The sequence below is a fragment of the Canis lupus genome, chromosome 16 (assembly GCF_048164855.1).
Source record: "Canis lupus baileyi chromosome 16, mCanLup2.hap1, whole genome shotgun sequence".
NCBI classification, from domain to species: Eukaryota; Metazoa; Chordata; class Mammalia; order Carnivora; family Canidae; genus Canis; species Canis lupus.
In genome coordinates this window covers 25,302,608-25,318,987 of record NC_132853.1, presented here as the reverse complement: position 1 = coordinate 25,318,987, position 16,380 = coordinate 25,302,608, and the positions used below count along the sequence as shown (strand labels likewise).

General features: G+C 39.2%; 1 protein-coding gene across 13 annotated transcripts in view; it reads right to left on the bottom strand.

Annotated features, from left to right (window-relative positions):
- Positions 1-16,380, bottom strand: part of BCAS3 (BCAS3 microtubule associated cell migration factor) — a 592,168-nt gene that overhangs the window by 563,688 nt on the left and 12,100 nt on the right. The window lies entirely within an intron of this gene.

Here is a 16,380-nt window from a genome sequence, read left to right as displayed (position 1 = left end):
AGTTGTTTTTCAGTAAAAAGTATTTAGAAGACATCATCTATAAGAAAGTGAACAGGAAGCTGAAACTATAAAACTAGTAGTATTTTTTTTTTTAACAATACCTATAATGATCTGCACAAGTAAGACTTTTTTTAAAAAACTCTCACTAGAGAACTTGGGAATATTAATACCAGGAACAAACCATCTGTAAATGACACATAAAGAAATATTTTACAAAGATTAATTAAATATAAAAATAAAATATAATCTAGAATTCTAATATGTATAAATTCTATTTTTATAAATAGATATATTCTATCTATAAATTTATAAATTATTTAAAAAGTTATGTTCCTTCACATTTAGGAATTGAATTCTGATAACCTGTGAACAGCAGGCATATGGTTCACTACAAGAGAATTATATGTACTTGTCTAAGCAACTTCCAATTCACATCAGTGAATAATAAGCATCTGTTATATAATCAGCATTATGAAAGATATCTTTCCTGAACAAAACTATTGCATCTCACAAAATACTAATTCAAGCATTCTATTCTCAAATCATGATCTTATCCTCAATCAAGTCTGCTCAATCACTTCCATTATGAACCATTATCTGACTTCATTAGGCCCTCTGGTCCAATGATCCCCTGCCTTCTCCCTATAAGATGATATACTGACACTCCTTCCATCTTATGGTCTTTGATCAATCATCTCAGTAACTTCTGCCAGAAATCTACAGTCTCTGATCTTCTTTGGGATCTCTGCATGGCACCCATCTCACAAAATCTCAATCCTAGATGAAATCAACTACTCACTATCTTGGTATATTCTATGGCAATCAAGTACTGTTATAGGAATATCACACAATTATACAGACTTGGTACCTCTACAAATTATCTCTAAAAACCTCAACTGGACACTCAAAACTACACAGCAAATTCACTCTATTTTCTGGAACTTCATCCATAATTTCTTCAATGACTTTCTTTAGCTTTCTCCAAGCCTTGGCTCCATCCAATCTCTCCTTACTCAGCAGATAATCTGTCTCAGACTGCATAGGGAAACTAGGAATTTCCTGTTGCCAAAGACCTGCATGCATCTGTCCCACACTGTTCTCCTTCCATCCTATTACAAACATTTTTCTTTCCTTCTGTCCAGAGTAAGTTTCTCCATCTGTGCTCTGGGATCCCATTCTCCTCCACCAACTCAGAAGCCTTTTTCTAATCATTTATTTCCTGTATCTTCAATACCTTCCATGCTACTGGATATTTTCAATGAGCATTTAAACATGCTGAAGAGTCTCCTACTTTTAAAATTTTTCAAATAAATCAGTGCCAGGGAATTTTAGATGTAAATGACAAAGGTAAAATTAGGAAAACACAAGTGGATACTGTAGAAGCACACTTTCATCATCATGGTCCAGGGAAAGACTTAATAGAACACCAAAACTCTCTACATAAAAGGCTGACAAATCCTAGTATATTATCTATTATATTAAAATGAAGAACTGCTAAGCATGAGCTACCCTTGCCAGAAAAGTCAAAAGGTAAGCCAAAGCAGGGGAAAAGAGACTTCTAATAATTATAATCCCACAAGGACTCATTTTATCCATGTAACAATTAAAAATCAATATGAAAAAGATAAGTCATTAGAAAAACAGGCTGGAGACATGAAAAACTCTTCAAAAAAAAGACATCCAAATAAATCTGTCATCAATAAATATGAAAAGTGGCTCGATCTCATTTGTAACTAAGGAAGAATTGATTAAAATTACAATGACAAAACCAAATATTGGCAGGATGTAAAGTATTACTTATTTATTGCTAGTGAATGTAAATCAGTACAACCACTTTGGAAAACAGTTTGACAATATATATCCAAATTGAAGATACAATGCCCTTTGACCAAGTAGCTCTACCCTAGGTATACACTCATTAAAATAAAGAGAATATATATGCCAAGAGACAAATACAAGAATATTCACAGCAGCACTGTGTTTTCTTTAAGTAATCTCTACACCCAACATGGAGCTCAAACTCACAACCCCAAGCTCAAGAATAGCATGCTTTTTCAACTGAGCCAGCCAGCCATCTTCATAGCAGCATTATTTGCAAAGATCCAAAAGCTGGAATCAATCTAAACGTCCATCAAAAGGAAAGTGGACAAGTGGTATACTGAAACGATGGAATACTATTCACCACAGAAAAATAACGAAACACTGCCATACATCATAAAATGGATGAACCTCACAGACATAAAGATCAAAAGAAGCCAGACACAAAAAAGACTATATAGCAAAAATTCTATTCATATGAAATTCAAAATCACTAAGCAATTAAGTAACAACATTCTATTTCTTACCCTGGATGATGGTTACACAGGTGCTTGATCTATAAAACTTCATTCTTTGATCCATATTTTGTATTATTTACCATGATATATTTGCACAACAAATAAAGTTTTAAAAAATAATAGGTTGAAACAATATCCCTCTCTATTTGACTTCATTATTCTCCTCTCCTTTTAGAAGCTAATAACTTCATTAAGTTGTTTATAACTGCTATCTCTTCTTCATCTCTCATTTACCCCAAATCCATTTCAAAATGCTTTCTACCCCAACACTTCTCTCAAGTGACTTCTGTTGTGCTCACCAATAATCTCCAAGTTGTTTGTATGCAATGTATGTTTTTTAGAGTCCATCTTATTAGACAATTTAGCAGCAATAAACAACACTCACCATTTTCTCCTTAAAATATTTTCCTTTGGTTCTCCAGGTATAACCTCCTAGTTTTCTTTCTATCACTCTAATCATTCCATGACCATTTCCCCCACTGGCTCATTCTGTTCCACCCACTCTTTAAATACTGGAGTTGTTCAAAGCTAATTCCTAAACACTGTTCTCACAGTATACCTTTCCAAGTGGTCTCATTCCATCCACTACTTCTGTTAGTATATGCCAGTGACTTTCTCAACATAGGTTTTTGGATGTCTCAGTGGAAGACCAATTTTCACCTAAAGATCATGACTGCCTCCACAAACTTGATCTTCTGAACAGCATGATTATCTAGCCAGTTGGCAAAATCAGAAATCACCTCTTCCTTTCCTCTTACAACAAATCTATCAACCATCTATCACCTGTGTCTTCCTAAGCAGCTCTCTTCTTAAACCACCACTACCCTGTCCATTATAACATCAATTCCAAAAAGCATGAATTTTTTTTTTAATTTTTATTTATTTATGATAGTCACACAGAGAGAGAGAGAGGCAGAGACATAGGCAGAGGGAGAAGCAGGCTCCATGCACCGGGAGCCTGACATGGGATTCGATCCCGGGTCTCCAGGATCGTGCCCTGGGCCAAAGGCAGGCGCTAAACCGCTGCGCCACCCAGGGATCCCAAAAAAGCATGAATTTTTTAATGCTAATTTTCTTTTGGCAGGAATTCATTGGCATAAAGTTAACAGCACATGATTCTATATCCAGGAAAATTCAGAATTATAAACTTATTTTCCAAGGGCATAATTCTCTTTATACCTAATATTTACATGGTCTTTTATATTTTTCAATGAACTTTGATAAACAGATCAGTTTATCTAACATACAAAATCCAGTTTTATGTGCAGAGTAGGAGCCAATTTCATTTTACATTGACAAGAACAAATTAGGTATAATGTACTCAAAGCTGAAGAGAAATCTCAGGATTCTTGACACTCAATCCAGTCATCTTTCTACTACAACTACCATCTTAAGGTTGTTACTTTTAGAAGGGCTCAAATGCCACATATAAAATCCTAAGGTCATTATATGAACAAAATCTCCTTTCTCTTATTTTAGATTCTGCTTAGTCACTTATACTATTTTTCTTTCTCTGGATGGTGGCACAGCAGACCTCATCACTCTGGAATATACTCCTAATTTTGTAAAAATTATAGGCTATTCTTCAAAACTGTTATAGCTTTAAGTAATCTTTATTCTTTAAATTTTCTTTATATCCTCTATTATACCATCACTGTTTATTGTCCATAACCATTCTTTATCTTCTTTACTGGTTTTTTTCTTATTTCACCCCTAAATATGGATTTTACAGTCTATCCCATAGAGACATGCAGCATTCCTTTGTAGTTTTACTCAACTACAACATTCTCCTTTCATTCACCCATCCTCCAAAACCCTATCCACTCAGTGTACTCTCCCTCCTCAGAAAAATGTTTGCAATTGGAGAGTGGAGGCCCACTGGGTTTTCTGGTCACCTAAAAATCCAAGTTATATTGGGCAGCACAGGTGGCTCAGCAGTTTAGCGCCACCTTCAGCCCAGGGCGCAATCCTGGAGACCCAGGATCGAGTCCCATGTCGGGCTCCCCGCATGGAGCCTGCTTCTCCCTCTGCCTGTGTCTCTGCCCCTCTCTGGGAAATAAATGAATGAATGAATGAATATCTTTTTTTAAAAATCCAGGTTATAAAGTGAAATTAGATCTTTCTCCCAAACCAGCTGCTTCTGTACTCCATGTGGGTATGATTAATAGCAGCAACGTACTGCCAATACTCAGTCTAAAAACTGAGTTATTTTCAGTAGATGCTAATAGGTGAATGAGGATTAAAGCAAAAAGAACATTTCAAGCAGAAGGACTCCTGTACAAAGATCTTGAGTTTGGAAAAGTTCTGTGTCATTAATGACCTGAAAGCCAAGCAGGAAAAGTTCTGTGTCATTAATGACCTGAAAGCCAAGCATAGCTTTTGAGGGGACATAATTAGATGGGAAAAGGATTAAGAGTTTCAAGCACGGGCAGCCTGGGTGGCTCAATGGTTTAGCACTGCCTTCAGCCCAGGACGTGATCCTGGAGACCCGGGTTCGAGTCCCACGTCAGGCTCCCTGCATAGAGCCTGCTTCTCCCTCTGCCTGTGTCTCTGCCTCTCTCTCTGTATCTCTCATGAATAAATAAATAAAATCTTTTTAAAAAAAAAGAGTTTCAAGCACTTATGAGACATCTAAGTGAAATGTCTAGGAGTTAGCTGACATGTAGACCCAAGCACAGTAGAGCAACAGAGGCTTGCAGCAGCTATTATCTTTGGATGCCTCATATACTTCTTACTCTATGCCTCCTCTTTCCTGGTAACTGATCTTACTCCCCATCAAGCACAGGAACAGGCACATAACCAGCTGAGCCAATTCTAGCACTACATCCTTGGCCCCTGCAACCATTCCAGTAACTGGAAGATAATCTTTCTGGATCACCCAATGAATACTCTTTCCTCCTTGATCACAGATCATAATTATAAAGGTATGAACAGAAAGCTTTGAGCAATCACTGCTCCAACCTCATTAGAAAAGTCAAAGAAGGGATCCCTGGGTGACGCAGCGGTTTAGCGCCTGCCTTTGGCCCAGGGCGCGATCCTGGAGATCCGGGATCGAATCCCACGTCAGGCTCCCGGTGCATGGAGCCTGCTTCTCCCTCTGCCTGTGTCTCTGCCTCTCTCTCTCTCACTGTGTGCCTATCATAAATAAATAAAAAATAAAAAAAAGAAAAGAAAAGTCAAAGAAGAGAAGCAAACATTCAGAAAGAAGTAGTGACACAAAGTGAATGACTAGAAGTTTCAAGCCAGGGCAGCCCCGGTGGCGCAGCAGTTTAGCGCCACCTGCAGCCTGGGGTGTGATCCTGGAGACCTGGGATCAAGTCCCACGTCGGGCTCCCTGCATGGAGCCTGCTTCTCTCTCTGCCTGTGTCTCTGCCTCTCTCTCTGTCTCTCATGAATAAATAAATAAAATCTTAAAAAAAAATAAAACAGAAATGAACATTTGATAAATATAGCTAGATTAAAAAAAATGATTCTCTCTCCCTCTCCCCATCCCCTTCACACTCAATCGCTCTTTCTCTCTCTCTCATGAATGGAAGGAAGGAAGGAAGGAAGGAAGGAAGGAAGGAAGGAAAGAAAGAAAGAAAGAAAGAAAGAAAGAAAGAAAGAAAGAAAGAAAGAAAGAAAGAAAGAAAGAAAGAAAGAAAGAAAGAAAAAGACGAACACAAATAGACAAATTCAAGAAATGCTGTAAGAGACTGAGGAAGTAAGGGGAATCAAATATCTTGGTAATCTTTACTATTGCCTTAAACCTAACAAGTATACACACACACTCCTAGAGCCAGAGACAAAAAGTACATCCTTTAAAAACCTGGGCCAAAATTTCATATCAATATGAAATATCAATATGATACAGAAAGGAAAGATCAAAGGACATGTAAGTGTGCTAAAGTATTTAGAGGAAAATGTATACATTTAAAAGTTTAATAAATCAAAAAAAAAAATAAAAAAAAAATAAAAGTTTAATAAATCACCTGGGATATGGGATACTATGTTTAAAACGATCACTATAAGCTCAACAGCACATATACACTAAAATAATTTTCAAGCAGGATCCATCTACATTTCCAGATGCATTTTACTTCAATAAAATAAAGGTTTTATGAACTAGTCACCAGCAATTCTTACTTGCTATTAAACACACACACACACACACAGAAAACCATGCTAAGATTATTTTGATGAAAAATATTTTCTAAACATTTTTGGTTACTGACATGAACCTATGCCTTTAAAAATTATTTTTGGCACTTTGCATATGTTGTACAACAAGCTTTTGTTACTACCTGGAACTAATATTTCCAAGACCATGGCCACACTTACTTTTTTATTAAATCAAGGAAGTTCGCTAATGGGCACCTGGGGGGCTCAGTCAGTGGAACATACAACTCTTGATTTCAGGGTTGTGGGTTCAAGCCCCTCGTTGGGTATAGAGATTACTTAAAAATAAAATTTTAAAAAGAAAAAAATAAAGTTCTCTAATATCTTCTGACATGCAGAAAATATACTTCTAGAAGAGAAGGAAGAGTCTGAATTCAAGAGGAAAAGATGACAGAAAACAAAAGATGAATAGTTATCTAATTAATAAAGAGGGAAAGGAGAGTAGGAGGACCCTATGCTTGTTTTGTCTCTTGAACATAGCTAAACAAATATCAAGGGGCAGCCCTGGTGGCTCAGCGATTTAGTGCCACCTTCAGCCCAGGGCCTGATCCTGGAGACCTGGGATTGAGTCCTACGTCGGGCTCCCTGCATGGAGCCTGCTTCTCCCTCTGCCTGTGTCTCTGCCTCTCTCTCTCTCTCTCTGTGTGTGTGTGTGTGTCTCTCTCATGAATAAACAAATAAAATCTTTAAAAATATATATAGGGGGGGGATCCCTGGGTGGCGCAGCGGTTTGGCGTCTGCCTTTGGCCCAGGGCGCGATCCTGGAGACCCAGGATCGAATCCCACGTCGGGCTCCCGGTGCATGGAGCCTGCTTCTCCCTCTGCCTGTGTCTCTGCCTCTCTCTCTCTCTCTCTCTCTCTCTCTCTGTGACTATCATAAATAAATTTAAAAAAAAATATATATATATATATAGGGATCCCTGGGTGGCGCAGCGGTTTGGCGCCTGCCTTTGGCCCAGGGCGCGATCCTGGAGACCCGGGATCGAATCCCACATCAGGCTCCCGGTGCATGGAGCCTGCTTCTCCCTCTGCCTGTGTCTCTGCCTCTCTCTCTCTCTCTCTGTGACTATCATAAATAAATTTAAAAAAAATTAAAAAAATAAAAATTTAAAAATTAAAAAATATATATATATTTATCAAATCATTTGAACACCCAGGAAATCAATCCGAGTACTGAGAGAACAAACTGCACAATTAGAGGCAAAAAAGAGGCCATATCATGGGAGGCAGGAGGTACAGAGACGTGATTTGGGGGAGCAAAGAATCACCAGTGCTGCAGAGAGGAGGGAGCCCTGATCAGGAAGAGAGGTGAAAGAGCGAGAGAGAAGGAGGGAGGGAGGGGAAGAGAAAGAGAGAAAGAGAACAGAGCTCAGGGCATTGCGCAAGAAAAACACTTTCCCAAAACCACTGACAGGGAAACAAGAGGGACTGATTATTTCGAGTTTTATAAGCAATGGAGTCCAAAATTAAGTTTTAGAAGTCTGCGCCACCAGCAGGTGGAGCCTGGAGGATACAATGGTGCTCTTGTGAAGGAAGGCAGAGGCCCAGAAGCAGACAGCATGATCTGAGGATTCCCTGGGTCACACTACAGAAACAGTACTTCTTTAGAGTGAATTTGGGAGAGGTGGCACTTTGGGGGGACAAAAGAGCCAGGGGGAAAAAAAAGAGCCAGGGGGCGCCACTGAGCTGCCCCATTCACTAATATTGGAAGAGTAGAGGGCAGCTAACCTGGACACCAGCTTTTGGTCATGTTTTACCATAAACTCCAAGCTTCTGCACATTCATGCAACTGCCCCTCTGGGACAAACCAACACTAGCCACAGCTCAGTGAGACCCTAATCCTCATGAGAGGATCGGCATGAGTCTGAGCCACACCAGGTCCCTAGAATTGAGTTTTGAAACCCAGTCAACAGGCCTGAGATAAAAAACAAGAGCACTGCACCACCAGGTGGGCAGATGGCTCAGACACAGACAGGATGAAGACAGGGATAAGACAGAGCTGGGGACACAAGAGGGGATATTGTTCAGACTTCTATGAGGGCTGCCTGAACAGCAGGAGGGGTAAATGCCTCTCTCCAAGGCCTGGAGAGTCAGTTGATGCCATTTTTACCCCCGTTCATCAGTAGAGATGGATTTCAGTGCCCACAGTGGAGGCCTGAGCCACTTACACTGAGCTCCAACCCCTGCGCTCTACAGGTGCTTCTTTACTAGGACAAGTGTACCTGAGAGTCAGAGCAACAGTAGGCGTGCCTCTCCCGGAAGACCAGCACAAATCCCCAAATGCACCAAGTCTATTGACCACAGATACTGCAAAGCTTCAGCTCTCCAGGAAACAGAATCTAGCCTCTTCTAACAAGCAAGCCAAAACATAGTTAAAACTCACCATACAATGGACAAGGTCCAAACACTCCCAACTGCAGGCAAGAAGAAACGCTACAGAGGACTGACCTGAGGGGAAAAGCAGCAAACACAACAGCAGAGTACACCAGAAACACTTCCTGAAGTACCAGGCCCTGGAGAGTACTGGATGTCTTAAGATAGCCATTACTCTCAGGAACCGGAAACATAAAATGCTTCCTAATACAAAGAAGAAACCTAAACAAAATGCCAAGATGTAAGAATTCATTCCAAAAGAAAGAACAAGAAGAGATCACAGCCAGAAATCTATTCAAAACAGATATAAGTCATATGCCTGAACCAGAATTTAAAACAACAGTCATGGGATCCCTGGGTGGCTCAGCGGTTTGGCGCCTGCCTTTGGCCCAGGGCGCGATCCTGGAGACCCGGGATCGAATCCCACATCAGGCTCCCGGTGCATAGAGCCTGCTTCTCCCTCTGCCTGTGTCTCTGCCTCTCTCTCTCTGTGTGACTATCATAAATAAATAAAAATTTAAAAAATAAAAAATAAAACAACAGTCATAAGGATTCTAGCTGGGCTTGAGAAAAGCACAGAAGACACCAGGAAGTTCCTTTTTCCAGAGATAAAAGACCTAAAAATTAGTGAGGCCAAAATAAAAAATGCAAACCAGGATGCAAAACCAACTGGATGTCATGACCACAAGGATAGAAGAAGCAAAGGAATGAATAAGAGACACAGATGATATACTCAAGAAAAATAATTAAGCTGAAAAGAAGAGGGAAAGAAAAATATTGGATTACAAATGCAGACTTAGGGAACTCAGCAACTCCCTAAAGCATAGTAGCATTCATATCAGAGGAGTCCCAGAAGAAGAAAAGAGGGAAAAGGGGGTAGAAGTTTTATTTGAGGGATCCCTGGGTGGCGCAGCGGTTTAGCGCCTGCCTTTGGCCCAGGGTGCGATCCTGGAGACCCGGGATCGAATCCCACATCGGGCTCCCGGTGCATGGAGCCTGCTTCTCCCTCTGCCTGTGTCTCTGCCTCTCTCTCTCTCTCTCTCTCTCTCTCTCTGTGACTATCATAAATAAATAAAAATTAAAAAAAAAAAAAGAAGTTTTATTTGAGCAAAGTATAGCTGAAAACTTCCCTGATCTAGAGAAGGAAACAGACATCCAAACCCAGGAGGCACAGAGAACTCCCATCAAAATCAACAAAAGCAGGCTAACACCAAGACATATCCTAGTAAAACTTGCAAAATACAGAGATAAGGAAAGAATCCTGAAAGCAGCAAGGGAAAAAAAAAAATCCCTAACCTACAAGGGAAGTAAAGGTTAGCAGCAGATCTTTCCACAGAAACTTGGCAGGCCAGAAGAAAGTGGCATGATATATTCAATGCACTGAATGGGAAAAATATGCCGCCAAGAATACTTGATCCAGCAAGGCTGTCATTCACAATAGTTGCATTCAGCATGCAACTCTTTTATTTTTTTTTAAATTTATTTATTTATGATAGTCACACAAGGAGAGAGAGAGAGAGAGGCAGAGACATAGGCAGAGGGAGTAGCAGGCTCCATGCACTGGGAGCCTGACGTGGGATTCGATCTTGGGTCTCCAGGATCGCGCCCTGGGCCAAAGGCAGGCGCCAAACCGCTGCGCCACCCAGGGATCCCTCAGCATGCAACTCTTGATCTGCGGGTCATGAGTTCAAGCCCCATGTTGAGTGAGGAGCCTACTTTTTTTATATATTTTTTTTATTTATTTATGAGAGACAGAGAGAGAGAGAGGCAGAGACATAGGCAAAGGGAGAAGTCGGCTCGTAGGAGCCCAATCTGGCACTCGACCCCAGACCCCGGGATCACACCCTGAGTCAAAGGCAGATGCTCAACTGCTGAGCCACCCAGGCATCCCGAGGAGCCTACTTTAAAAAAAAAAAAAAAAAGAGAAGAGGGGATGGAGAACCATTCACCATGCTAACGGATGTCAAAAGAAAGCCAGATTAGCCATATTTATATCAAACTAGATTTTAAACCAAAGACTATACCAAGAAATGAAGAAGGGTACTATATCATAATAAAGGGGTCTACCCAACAAGAAGATCTAACAATTGTAAATATTTATGCCCCTCAACTTGGGAGCACCCAAATATATAAACAAATTAATAACAAACATGAAGAGGGGCACCTGGGTGGCTCAGTGGTCCTGAGATTGAGTCCTACATCAGGGTCCCCTCAGGGAGCCTGCTTCTCCCTCTGCCTATGTATTTGCCTTTGTGTCTCTCATGAATAAATAAAAGCTTCAAAAAAAAAAGAACAAACATGAAGAAACCCATTGATAATAATACAATAATAATAAAGGAATTTAACACTTATAGCAATAGACAGATCATTTACATAGAAAATCAGCAATCAATTTGAATGACACATTGGACCAGATGGACTTAACAATACATTCAGAACACTTCATCCTAAAACAACAGAATACACATTCTTATTGAATGCACGTGGCACATTCTCCAGAATAGAGTACATACTGGGTCACAAATCAGGTCTCAATAAGTACAAAAAGACTGAAATCATTCCATGCACATTTTCAGACCACATGCTATGAAACTTGAGGTCAACTATAAGTAAAAATGTGGAAAGACTGCAAATACATGGAGGTCATAGAACATCCTATTAAAGAATAAACAGGGACGCTTGGGTGGCTCAGCAGTTGAGCACCTGCCTTCGGCTCAGGGCGTGATTCCGTGGTACTGGGATCGAGTCCCACATTGGGCTCCCTGCATGGAGCCTGCTTCTCCCTCTGTCTCTGCCTCTCTCTGTGTGTCTTTCATGAATAAATAAACAAAATATTTTTAAAAATAAAAAATAAAAAGAAATAAATAATGAACAGGTTAACCAGGAAATTAAAGAAGTAAAAAAAAAAATACATGGGAGCAAATGAAAATGAAAACACGACAGTCCAAAACCTTTAGGATGCAGCAAAAGCAGTCATAAGAGGGAAGTACATAGTAATACAGGCCTAACTCAAGAAAAGCAAAGTCTCCAAACACAACCTAATTTTACATCTCAAGGAGCTAGAAAAAGAACAGCCAATAAAAGCCTAAAGCCAGCAGAAGAGGGGAAATAATAAAGATTAGAGCAGAAATAAATGATAAGAAACAAACAAAAAAACTACAACAGATCAATGAAACTAGAAGCTGGTTCTCTGAAAGAATTAATAAAACTGAGAAACCCCTAGCCATACTTCTCAAAAAGAAAAGAGAGAGGGATGCCTGGGTGGTTCAGCAGTTGAGTGTCTGCCTTTGGCTCAGGGCATGATCCCAGGGTCTGGGGATTGAGCCCCACATCAGGCTCCCTACAAGGAGCCTGCTCGTCCCTCTGCCTATGTCTCTGCCTCTCATTCTCTCTCATGAATAAATAAATAAAATCTTTAAAAAAGAGAGAGAAAGGACCCATATAAATAAAATCATGAATGAAAGAGGAGATATCACAACCAACACACAAAAAAATACAATTATAAGAGAATATTATGAAAAGTTATATGCCAACAAATTGGCAATCGGAAAGAAATGGATAAATTCCTATAAACTACCAAAACTAAAAAGGAAGAAATAGAAAATTTGAATAGACCCATAACCAGCAAAGAAATTGAAACAATAATCAAAAACCTCCCAACAAACAAAAGTCCAGAGCCAGATGGCTTCCCAAGGAGTTCTACCAAACATTTAGAGAAGTGTTAATACATATTCTTTTCAAACTGTTTCAAAAAATAGAAATGGAAGGAAAACTTCCAAACTCCTTCTATGAAGCCAGGATTACCTTAATTCCTACTCTACTAAAAAGTAAAATTATAGGTCAGTATCTCTGATGAACATGCATGCAAAAATTCTCAACAAGTTACTATCTAATCAAATCTAAGATTACATTAAAAGAATTATTCACCACAATCAAGTAGAATTTATTCCTAGGCTGCAAGGCTGGTTCAATATTTGCAAATCAGTCAATGTGATACACCACATTAACAAACGGATAAGAACAGTATGATCCTCTCAATAGATGCAGAAAAAACATTTGATAAAATATAGCATCCATTCTTGATAAAAACCCTCAACAAAGTAGGGATAGACAGAACATATCTTAACATCATAAAGGCCATATGTGAAAGACTCAAGAGTTAATATCATCCTCAACAGGGAAAAATGGAGAGCTTTTCCTTCATGGTAAGGAACAAGACAGGGATACCAACCCTCACCACTGTTATTTAACAAAATACTCAGCAATCAGACAACAAAAAGAAATAAAAGATATCCAAATCAGCAAAGAAGTAGTCAGACTTTCACGATTTACAGATGACATGATACTCTATGTAGAAAACCCAAAAGACTCCACCAAAAAAATTGCCAGAACTGATATACAAATTCAGCAAAGTTGCAGAATACAAAATCGACGTACAGAAATCAGTTGCATTCTACACATCAATAACATAGCAGCAGAAAAATTCAAAGAATCAGTCCTATTTATAATTGCAGCAAAAACCATAAGATACCTAGAAATAAACCTAACCAAAGAGGTAAAAGATCTGTACTCTGAAAACTATAAAACACTTATAAAAGAAAATGAAGATGACACAAAGAAATGGAAAGACATTTCAAGCTTATGGATTGGAAAAACAAATATTGTTTAAAAAGTCTATACTACCCAAAGCAATCTACACATTTAGAGCAATCTCTAGGGATCCCTGGGTGGCACAGCGGTTTGGCGCCTGCCTTTGGCCCAGGGCGCGATCCTGGAGACCCGGGATCGAATCCCACGTCGGGCTCCCGGTGCATGGAGCCTGCTTCTCCCTCTGCCTGTGTCTCTGCCTCTTTCTCTCTCTCTGTGTGACTATCATAAAAAAATAAAATAAAATAAAATATTTAAAATAAACAAATAAATAAAGCAATCTCTATCAAAATACCAACAGCATTTTTGACAGAGCTAGAACAAATAATTCTAAAATTTGTATGGAACCAGAAAAGACCACAAATAGCCAAAGCAATCTTGAAAAAGAAAAGCTGGAGGCATCACAACTCTGGACTTCAAGGTATATTACAAAGCTATAGTCATCAAGGCAACAACATGCTACTGGCACAAAAACAGACATATATAGATCAATGAAACAGAAAACCCAGAAATGGACCCATACTATATGGTTAACTAATCTTCAACAGAGTAAGAAAGACTATCCAATGGAAAAAAGAAAGTCTCTTCAACAAATGGTTTTAGGAAAATTGGACAGCAACATGCAGAAGAATGAAACTAGACCATTTTCTCACACCATAAACAAAAATAAACTCAAAATGGATGAAAGACCTAAATGTGAGACAGGAAACCATCAAAATCCTAGAGGAGAAACCAAGCAGCAATCTCTTCGACCTTGGCCATAGCAACTTCTTACTAGACATGTCTCCAGAGGCAAGGGAAATAAAAGCAAAAATGAACTGAACTACTGGGACTCCACAACAAAAAGCTCTGTACAGTGAAAGAAACAATCAACAAAACTAAAAGGCAACCTATGGAATGGGATTTGCAAATGACATACCTGATAATGGGTTAGTATCTAAAATCTATAAAGAACTTATCAAACTCCACACCCAAAAAACAAATAATCCAGTTAAGAAATGAGAAGAAGACATGAATGGACATCTTTCCAAAGACAACATACAGATGGCCAACAGACACATGAAAAGATGCTCAACATTACTTATCATCAGGGAAATAAAATCAAAACCACAGGGAGATACCACCTCACAGCAGTCAGAATGGCTAAAATTACCAACACAGGAAACAACAGATGTTGGTGAAGAGGTGGAGAAAGGGGAAACCCCCTTACACTGTTGATGGGAATGCAAACTGGTGTAGCCACTGCGGAAAACACTTTGAAGGTTCCTCAGAGTTAAAAACAGAACTACCCTACAACCTAGTAATTGCACTACTATTTACCCAAAAGATACAAAAATGCTGATTCGAAGGGACACATGCACCGCAATGTTTACAGTAGCATTATCAACAACAGCCAAATTATGGAAAGAGCCCAAATGTCCTTTGACTGATGAATGAATAAAGAAGATGTGGTGTGTGTACACACACACACACACACACACACACACAGAGGAATATTAGTCATCAAAAAAGAATGCAATCTTGCCACTTGCAACAATGTGAATGGAGCTAGAGTGTATTATACTAAGTGAAATAAGTCAGTCAAAGACAAATATCATGATTTTACTCATATGTGGAATCTAAGAAACAAATCAGATGAACAAAAGGGAAGGGAAAAAAGAGAGTTAGGCAAACATAAGACTCTTAACTACAGAGAACAAGCTGAGGGTTGATGGAGGGGAGGTGGGAAGGATGGGCTAAATGGGTGGTGGGTATTAAGGAAGGCTCTTGTGATGAGCACTGGGTGTTATAAGTAAACTAGAATTTAAACAAAAACTTTAATAAAAGAAGAAAAAGGAAAGAGGAGGGGAAATATGCCAGTAAACAAGACAATCTAACAGTCATAAGAAGAAAAGACTAGAAAAGAAAGTTAAAAATATAAGCTTTCAAAGAGAAACACAGTAGGAAAAGTTTATGTGTCATAAATAATCACCCAAACTAATGAATATTTTATTCCACAAAGAGAGTCCAACAAGTTGCCATTATTTGAATGAACCACTAATAAAGAATCCAAAATTCAAAAGAAACCAAACTGCAGAAGTGCAACTTAGCTTCTAAGGGTTATATATATATATATATATATATATATATATTTATATATATATAACCCCCACACCCCATTACCCCACACCCCTTATTGCTGCCAAAACCATGGGCTGGGGGCTGGGGCTGGATGGACAGACACCTCCCCCTACCCAAACCCCTCCTGTGTGTGGTTGGAAAACTTTTTTGTTTTTTGGGTTTTATTTTTTTTTCTGAATAAAAAAGATTCTACTAACAAAACAAAACAAAACAAAAATATATATATAGAGAGAGAGACACCTAGGTGGCTCAGTGGATGAGGATCTGCCTTCAGCTCAGGGAGTGATCCCCAGGTCCTGAGACCAGGTCCCACTTTGGGCTCCCTGCAGGAGCCTGTTTCTCCCTCTGCCTATGTCTGTCTCTCTCTGTTTCTCATGAATAAATAAATAAAATCTTTTTTAAAAATTAAAATTAAAAAAAAATTTTTAATAAATAAATATACATGGTATCACATTTTTTAAATTCCTAGAGGAGCTGAAGATTCAAGAGTATGATATCAGTCAAGGTCCCACTAGGAGATGAAATCAACTCAATGTGTTCATAATTGGGAATTTAGTGAAGACAACTGTTCACACAGACGATAGAATAGCTGAGCGACCAGAAAAGGAACTCTAAGGCTGCTTATTGCATTAGCAACAGCAGGAAGCCACGACCAGCCCTAGGCTAGAGAGACACAGGAGTGCAGGGTGCTGGGTCAGCTGGCAGAAACTAGAATACCAGCAGAGCTGCCTAGAAGAAGCCAGAA